Source organism: Erythrolamprus reginae, chromosome Z, assembly GCF_031021105.1.
Source record: "Erythrolamprus reginae isolate rEryReg1 chromosome Z, rEryReg1.hap1, whole genome shotgun sequence".
Taxonomy (NCBI): Eukaryota; Metazoa; Chordata; class Lepidosauria; order Squamata; family Dipsadidae; genus Erythrolamprus; species Erythrolamprus reginae.
This window is the reverse complement of record NC_091963.1, coordinates 2,845,610-2,854,643: the sequence shown is the minus strand read 5'-3', so window position 1 is coordinate 2,854,643 and position 9,034 is coordinate 2,845,610. Positions and strand designations below refer to the sequence as shown.

Below are 9,034 nucleotides of genomic sequence, written 5' to 3'. Positions count from 1 at the left end.
CTTGTTGTTAAGGGAATCTCTACATTTGTTAAATGAGTAACACGGTCATTAAGTGAATCTGGCTTGACTTCTGGTCACTGCAACTCAAGGAGGATAGAATGGAACTGGGAAAGGTGCTAAAAAGGGCAACAAGAATGATCAGGGAAATGGAGCCCCTCCCTTACGAAACCAGGTTGCAACTCCTTGGTCTCTTCAGCCTTGAAAGACGGCATTTAATAGGTGACTTGATCGAAGTGTATAAAATCATGCATGGGATAGAAAAGGTGGATAGAGAAAAATTATTTTCTCTATCACACAATACTAGGATGAGGGGGCCCTCCCTAAAGCTCATAGGTCAGAAAGTGAGGACAAATCAAGGGAAATATCTCTTCACCCAGAGGGTCCTTGGTTGATGGAATTCACTTCCAGAAGAGGTCGTGACAGCTGTCAGCCTGGATAGCTTCAAGGCAGGATTAGACAGATTCATGGATGCCAAGCGTATCATAGGTGATCATTGAAACGGATGTCCATGTGCTGCCTCTATGATGGTTGAGGCAGGAAGGGTTCCCTTGGGTCCCATTTCTTGGGGGTCAGAGGAAAGGGAGGGTCTTGCCTTCTCTTTCTGCTCAAGATCCCCATGGACAATTGGTGGGTCACTGTGGGACACAGAATGCTGGACTCGATGGGCTTTGGCCCCATTCAGCAGGGCTCCTCTTATGTTCTTGTGTTTTTATGTTCTTATGTTTACGCATCAGAAAGTTGCAAAATGAGATCAGGGACATTGTCACTGTCGTAACTATAGTTGGCCAAGCATCTGAATTTTTATCACGTGACCACAGGGATGTTGCAACAGTCATAGGTCTGGTGATAACGGACACTTTCAACAGGAGATTGAACTGCCATTTGGCTGGGGTGCTTTAGGATTCCTACTCAGGCAGGGGGTTGGACTTGATGACCTGCATGGTCCCTTTCAACTCTAACAATAAGTAAGTAAGTAAGTAAGTAAGTAAGTAAGTAAGTAAGTAAGTAAGTAAGTAAGTAAGTAAGTGTGAACACTGTTTCTAGGTGACATTTCCAGTGCAAATGAATAGTTGGAAGCCAAGGACTATAGGATGTGGTTCAGATTGGACCCCTCTTAAGAAAGACTTATTGTAAACATTTGGGGAGTTGCAGTCCTTTGCAAAATGGAGAAGGAAGGGCGGAAGGAGGGAGAGAGAGAGAGAGAGAAGGAAGGATATATAAAGAAGCAAGGGAAGGAAGGGAACAAAGGAAAGTGGAAAGGACAAAAAAAGGAGGAAAGGAAGAAAGGATAAAGAGAAGGAAAGGGAGAGAAAAGGAGGGAAGGAAAGAAGGAAGGAGAAAGCGAAGAAAAGGAGGGAAATAAAAGGGAGGGAGGAAAGAAGGAAGGAGAGAGGGAGAGAAGAAAGGAAGAATATTTAAAGAAGCAAGGGAAGAAAATAAAGGAAAGTGTTAAGGATAAAGGAAGGAAGGAAGGAGAGAAAGAAGGAAAGGGAGAGAAAGGAAGGAAAGGAAAAAATAAAAGGGAAGGAGGGAGAGAGAGAGGGAGAGAAGGATATATAAAGAAGCAAGGGAAGGAAATAAAGGAAAGTGGAAAAGACAAAGAAAGGAAGGAAGGAGAAAGAGAAGGAAAGGGAGAAAAAAGGGTGAAAGGAAGGAGGAAGAGAAGAAAGGGAGGGAGGGGAGGACCATCTCTTTCCCTATTCAGGGTTTAAAAGTCTCCCGCGAAATTAGCAAACCTTTCTTAAGCCAGGATCTTGCAAAGCTTCTCCTTCACGAAGGGGTTTAGAGGGAGGGGGGCCTCTATGTTGGATGGAGAAGGAGCAGTTTGGCTCATAATTAAGGGAGAAATTAAGAGGGGGGGGCTTGGTCTTATTTAGCACTGTTGGAGTCCCGTTTTGCAATCAGCGATATTCCCAAGGCAGAAGCGAGAACCATGCGGCCATAACGGAGCCTGCCCATCACAGTCATCAGTTGTGACAGTTGTAAAACAGGCCAGTCATAGAACCGACCTGATTTTTATGATTTTTTTTTTTTTGCAGTGGCCATTAAGCGAACAGAGCAGACGTAAGTGGGAATGCATCATTCACTAGTGTGTCCAGTTTGTGACTGTCAGAAAGGATCAAGGTTGTAAGTCCCCTTTTTAGGACAGTTGCTAAGTGAACAGTCATAAATCAAGGACTACTTATTCTGAATAAGCCAAGGCACAAATTGGGTGAGTGGTGCAACTTCAAATACTTACAACCCACAACACTCCATCAATCGCCTTACCGGTTGTCTTGCACACTGACACAACGACTTACATGCACACATGCACAAAACTTCCAACCTTTACACCATGTTTGCTCACCTTTTCCAAACGATTTGCAAAAAAAATAGGGAAAAGCTCTAATCAGCTCACCATTAATAGTTACAAAGATTATTAGTCATAGCAGTATACTAGTCATTTACTACTACTGGTAGTAGATGTAAACATGTAGTTGTATTGTAATTGAAATTATTCGGAGAATTATTTCTCATACTACGGTAGTACTCATACTAGTAAAGTAATTATTACTGCTGGTGGTAGATATAATCAGTTATAGCTAAGATCATTAAGACTTACCGGTATTTTTCCTAGTACTAAACCATTCATTTATTACTACAGGAAGATGTAATAGGGATATGGGTGAATCATAGTGGAAACTATTTTGAAAACTATTATGTTACCAGGATTATTTCCCATGGTAGTAAGCTAATTGTGTGTTACTACAGTAATGAATGAAATAGATGGTAGAAAAATAGGGTTGAAATTCTTAATAGAAGAAATGCTACTAATAGTAGTAAGCTACTCATTTAGTACTACGGGCAGTAGATGTAATAGGTATAGGTAGACTGTTACTTTTGTTCATAGTTACAAGGATAATTATTCCAAATATATTCACTTATTAGTGCGGGCAGACCATGTTTAGGTAGATACCACAGGGAGGTTGTTTATAGTAATAAAGTGTTATTTTACTACTAGCAAGTAGATTTAATAGATACGTGAGAGAGTCATATTCAGCACTTTTAATCGTTTCAAGGACCAACTTTCAGAGTAGTAAACAACTCATTCACTACTACAGGTAGAGCAGGCAATGTAATTGCAAATTGCGTCCTGCCGAGAACTTAGTTGTCGCAAGGTCCCCATGACGAATAGTGGAGTAGTGGACGTCTTCCTCAGAGGCTGGACAGATACAATTTGCAAGGCCCGCAGAGGACTCAGGCAGGGAGGATAGGAAAAGATAGTAGGGTTGGAGTGAGGAATAACTAGGCGGAGTTTAAAATCCCATTCCAGAAGGACAGAAGCCCATCCAAAGACGTCCAAAACCTCCGTCCCGTAAGGAAGTAAACAATCCTGAAAACCAAGAGACGAAGAGTTAGCCAACTTACACCAGGTAGACTCTTAATTCTATTCTGTTCTATTCTTCTCTGCAATTCACGTTTACTCCACATTCCTCAGTTCACTACTCCACATTTACTCCGCCCCCTGAGGTTCCACCACTCCAGGTATTTGTTAATCAACTGTGGTGGAAAACATTGTAAAAAGAACCGTGATTCGCTTAACGTCTTTCTTAACAACAGAAATTTTGGCCCAAATTGTGATTGAAGGTTGAGGACTAAAATTGGAACTTCTCAACCTTGGCCAAGTTGAAGATGGATGAACTCCCAGAATTCTCTAGCCAGGAGAGAAGGAAAGGGAAGAGAAGAGAAGAAAAGAGAGGAGAAGGAAGGAAGATGAGAAGGAAGGGAGGGAGGGAAAGAGAAGGGAAGGAAGGAAATAAAGAAGCAAGGAAAGAAGGGAAAGAGAAAGAAAGGAAGCAAGGATAGAAGGAAGGAAGGAAGGAAGGAAAGAAGGAAGGAAGGAAGGAATAAGGAATGGAGAAAGAGGGAAGGAAGAAGGGAGGGATGGAGGAAAGAAGCAAAGGAAGGAGGAAGAAAGAAAAAGAAAGAAGAAAGAGAAGGAAGGAGAGAGGGGGGGAGGAAAGGACAGAAGCAAGGAAGGAGAAGAAAGAGAAGGAGGGATGGAAGAAAACTGGGAAGGAAGAGAAGGGAAAGAGAAGGGAAGGAAGGAAATAAAGAATAAAGGAAAGAAGGGAAAGAGAAAGAAAGGAAGCAAGGATAGAAGGAAAGAAGGAAGGAAGGAATAAGGAATGGAGAAAGAGGGAAGGAAGAAGGGAGGGAGGGAGGAAAGAAACAAAGGAAGGAGGAAGAAAGAAAAAGAAAGAAGAAAGAGAAGGAATGAGAGAGGGGGGAGGAAAGGACAGAAGCAAGGAAGGAGAAGAAAGAGAAGGATGGATGGAAGAAAACTGGGAAGGAAGAGAAGGGAAAGAGAAGGGAAGAAAGGAAATAAAGAAGAAAGGAAAGAAGGGAAAGAGAAAGAAAGGAAGCAAGGATAGAAGGAAAGAAGGAAGGAAGGAAGGAAGGAATAAGGAATGGAGAAAGAGGGAAGGAAGGAAGAAGGGAGGGAGGGAGGAAAGAAGCAAAGGAAGGAAGAAGAAAGAAAAAGAAAGAAGAAAGAGAAGGAATGAGAGAGAGGGGGGAGGAAAGGACAGAAGCAAGGAAGGAGAAGAAAGAGAAGAAAGGTGGGAAGGAAGAGAAGGAAGGGAAAGAAACAGAAAGGGGAAGGAAGGAAGATGATGGAGAAAGAGAGAGAAGGGGAAAAAAAGTAAATTTACATTTTCTCTTAATTGCTCTCAGCCAGTACTTGAAAACCCTTAAATCCTGGGAAAATGGCCAATTTCTCGGCTGGCGGCTTTCCAGGCACAGAAAGGGGGGGGGGCAGGGTTGCTGTCCCAAAAATACTCGGGGGCGGAGGAAGCCAATTGTTGCCTCTGAGCCTGTTGTTGCGACCTGTGCTCAAAGCAGTGGGTGGGCTGAGCATCTCTCAGCTTCTGGTGAAGACACAACACGTACCCACAAAACAAACACAAAACATCGGTCTTTTTGCAAAGCGCAACCGGAGCAGGAGGGACACGGGAGGACGGCTGCGGGTTGAAGACAGAGGAGAACCCTTCGCTTAGCCAGGACTGCCCCCTGCCCCCCCCCACGCCCCCCATGCCCGGATTTAATTTCTTACAATTTCTTTTGATTTTTCACGCTGTCTGCAGGGCAATGAAAGGAAGGGAAGGGAAGAAGGAAGAAGAAGAGAAAGAAGGAGGAAGGAAAGCGAGGCGAGAAAGAAAAGAGGGAAGAAGGGAGAAAGGAGAAGGATGGAGAAACAGGAGGAGGGAAGGAGAAGAGAGGAAGAAGGGGAAAAAGAGAAGAGAGATAAGCAGGAGAAGAGAGGAAAAGAAGGGAGGGAAGAGGAAAGGAAGGAAGCGGGGGGGAAGAAGAGAGGAGATGGAAGAAAGAGAAAAAAGCAAAGAAAGGAGGAAGGAAGAAAAGAGAGAGAAGGGAGGAGAGAGAGGCAGAAGGAAGGGAAGGAGGGGGAAAAGTGGAGGACAATTGAAAAAAGAGAAAGAAACGGGAAGGGGAAAAGGAGGGAAAGAAGGAAGGGATAAAAAAGGAGGGAAGGACAAAGGGAAGGAAGGAAAAAGAGGAGGGAAGGAAGAAAGGAATAAAAGAAGGAGGGAAGGACAAAAGGAAGGAAGAAAAAAAGAGAAGGAGGGAAAGAAGGAAGGGATAAAAAAGGAGGGAAGGACAAAAGGAAGGAAGGAAAAAGAGGAGGGAAGGAAGAATGGAATAAAAGAAGGAGGGAAGGACAAAAGGAAGGAAGGAAAAAAGAGAAGGAGGGAAAGAAGGAAGGGATAAAAAAGGAGGGAAGGACAAAAGGAAGGAAGGAAAAAGAGGAGGGAAGGAAGAATGGAATAAAAGAAGGAGGGAAGGACAAAAGGAAGGAAGGAAAAAAGAGAAGGAGGGAAAGAAGGAAGGGATAAAAGAGGGAGGGAAGGAGAAAAGGAAGGAAAAAAAGAAAAGGAGGGAAAGAAGGAGGAAAGGCTTAGCCCTGCAAATAATGTGTCTGGCCTGATTTTTCACTCCATTCATTCACTCCCTGGGACTTTGGGTGAATAGATGAGGACACCAACACAAAAATAACAGCCCCATCCCACCAATCTGAACTGGTCATAACTTGAGTAATTCCAGATTTCACTAAGCAAACAAGACCCGGAACTTGGAGGTGATAAACAAACCAGAACGGATAAACAACATGAACTGATAAAGCCAGCTGTTTTCTCTCTGTTTTTTATCTAGGGAATGTACCCACACATATTCATTTTTTGTATGAAAAAAGTCAGGTCAAACTTTTCCCAAAAGGAGGAGGGGGGGGCGGATAAATCTATATATCAACACGGCTTCTGAGTCATCCCAAGACTGGGGCAAAGAGTTGCTGGTTGTTGACTTGTAAAACAAAACAAATCCACCCCCAAAAAAACCCATTTCAGCCATTGCGATGGAAAGACACAACAATTGCGAATAAGGACCATTTGGGTTGCAAAAGAGTCTCTCTCGGTCTTGAAATACCCGTTTTTGATTTTTGTGTTTTTCTCTTAACAACCACAGTGATTCACGCAACACCCGTGGTCAGAAAAGGTCACAAAATCGGACCTGACCCACTTAACAACCGCCTTGCTTAGTGGCAGGCATTCGGACCCTGATTGCGGTCATAACTCGAGGACTAGTCTGTGACTACATCATTGTTTCAAATGCAGGGGTGTCAATTGTCTTGGGTGCATCCCAAGACACAGGGCAGGTTTTGTGTAGTACAGATAGTCCTCATCTTATAACCGCTCATTTATTGTCCGTTCAAAGTGAAAGTTACAACAGCCCTGAAAAAAGAGACTGTAATAGGGCAAATGATTTAGCTTTACTAGATAAGTGGTCAAAGCAATGGAAAATGCAGTTTAATGTTTCCAAATGTAAAATAATGCACTTGGGGAAAAGGAATCCTCAATCTGAGTATTGTATTGGCAGTTCTGTGTTAGCAAAAACTGTAGAAGAGGAGGATTTAGGGGTAGTGATTTCTGACAGTCTCAAAACGGGTAAACAGTGCGGTCAGGCGGCAGGGAAAGCAAGTAGAATGCTTGGCTGCATAGCTAAAGGTATCACAAGCAGGAAGAGGGAGATTGTGATCCCGCTGTATAGAGCGCTGGTGAGACCACATTTGGAATAATACTGTGTCCAGTTCTGGAGACCTCACCTACAAAAAGATATTGAAAAAATTGAATGGGTCCAAAGTCGGACTACAAAAATGGTGGAAGGTCTGAAGCATAAAACGTATCAGGAAAGACTTCATGAACTCAATCTGTAGAGTCTGGAGGACAGAAGGAAAAGGGAGGGCATGATTGAAACATTTAAATATGTCAAAGGGTTAAATAAGGTTCAGGAGGGAAGTGTTTGTAATATGAAAGTGAACACAAGAACAAGGGGACACAATCTGAGGTCAGTTGGGGGAAAGATCAGAAGCAACTTGAGAAAATATTATTTGACTGAAAGAGTAGTAGATCCTTGGAACAAACTTCCAGCAGACATGGTTGGTAAATCCACAGTAACTGATTTTAAACATGCCTGGGATAAACATATATCCATTGTAAGATAAAATACAGGAAATAGTATAAGGGCAGATTAGATGGACCAGGAGGTCTTTTTCTGCTGTCAATCTTCTATGTTTCTATATTTCTATGATATTTTTTTCACACTTATGATGATTGCAGCCACTGTACATCATCAAAATTCGGGCTCTTGGCAACTGACTCATATTTATGACCGTTGCAATGTCCTGGCGGCCTTCTGATGAGCAAAGTCAATGGGGTTAGCAAGATTCACTTAATGACCGTATAACGACTGCAGCAATTCACTTAACCACCGTGGTAAGGAAAGGTTGCAAAATGAGGCAAAACTCACTTTACCACTGTCTCGCTTAGCAACGGAAGTTTTGGTCTCAGCTGTTGGTTGTAAGTCAAGGAATATCCGTGTGCGATTTCAGTCTTGGATTCGAATTATCCCCAATTATTCATTTGGGTTCATCTCCATTTTCAGCGTTTAAATGTGCATCGACATCACTTCAGGAGAAATCACATGGTTCATTGTAGCTGCTTTGATGGAAAAATGAGAACACAGGCAGTCCTCGACTTACGACTAGAAAGGAGCCAAAATTTCTGTCGCTAAGTGAGACATTTGTTCATTTTGCCCCATTTTACCTTTCTGGCCACCGTTGTTAAGTGAGTCACTGCGGTTGGTAAGTCGGTAACATCGTTGTTAAGTGAATCTGGCTTCTGTCATAAATATGAGTCATTTGCCAAGTGTCTGAGCACCCTGAGCATAGAAACATAGAAGACTGACGGCAGAAAAAGACATCCTGGTCCATCTAGTCTGCCCTTATACTATTTTTTTGTATTTCATCTTAGGATGGATCTATGTTTATCCCAGGCATGTTTAAATTCAATTACTGTGGATTTACCAACCACGTCTGCTGGAAGTTTGTTCCAAGGATCTACTACTCTTTCAGTGAAATAATATTTTCTCACGTTGCTTCTGATCTTTCCCCCAACTAACTTCAGATTGTGTCCCCTTGTTCTTGTGTTCACTTTCCTATTAAAAACACTTCCCTCCTGGACCTTATTTAATCCTTTCACATATTTAAATGTTTCGATCATGTCCCCCCTTTTCCTTCTGTCCTCCAGACTAGACAGATTGAGTTCATGAAGTCTTTCCTGATACGTTTTATGCTTAAGACCTTCCACCATTTTTGTAGCCCATCTTTGGACACGTTCAATTTTGTCAATATCTTTTCGTAGGTGATTGATGTTGCAAAGGTTGTAGGCATGAAAAAAAGACTATGTCACATTTTTCCACCATTGTTGCAACTTTAAGCAATCACTAAACAGACTGTCGTAAGATGAGGACCTCCTGTGTTTCACTGGAAAAGAGACGGCAGTAACAAACATAGGTTTTTGAGTGACGCACAGCTGAGGTCTTCAAACATGGCCACTTTAAGACTGGTGGACTTCAACTCCCAGAATTCCACAGCCAGCTATGCTAGGCTCCACCTATGCTGGCTGGAGAATTCTGGGAAATG

General features: G+C 42.7%; 1 protein-coding gene across 1 annotated transcript in view; it reads right to left on the bottom strand.

Moving 5' to 3' along the window:
• Positions 1 to 3,044: 3,044 nt before the first annotated feature.
• The window catches only part of MYL3 (myosin light chain 3), a 31,011-nt gene continuing 25,021 nt past the window's right edge, over positions 3,045 to 9,034 (bottom strand). Inside the window, exon 7 of the mRNA XM_070729811.1 lies at positions 3,045 to 3,373. The gene's annotated coding sequence lies outside the window, so the exon portion shown is untranslated. The remainder of the gene's footprint in view (positions 3,374 to 9,034) is intronic.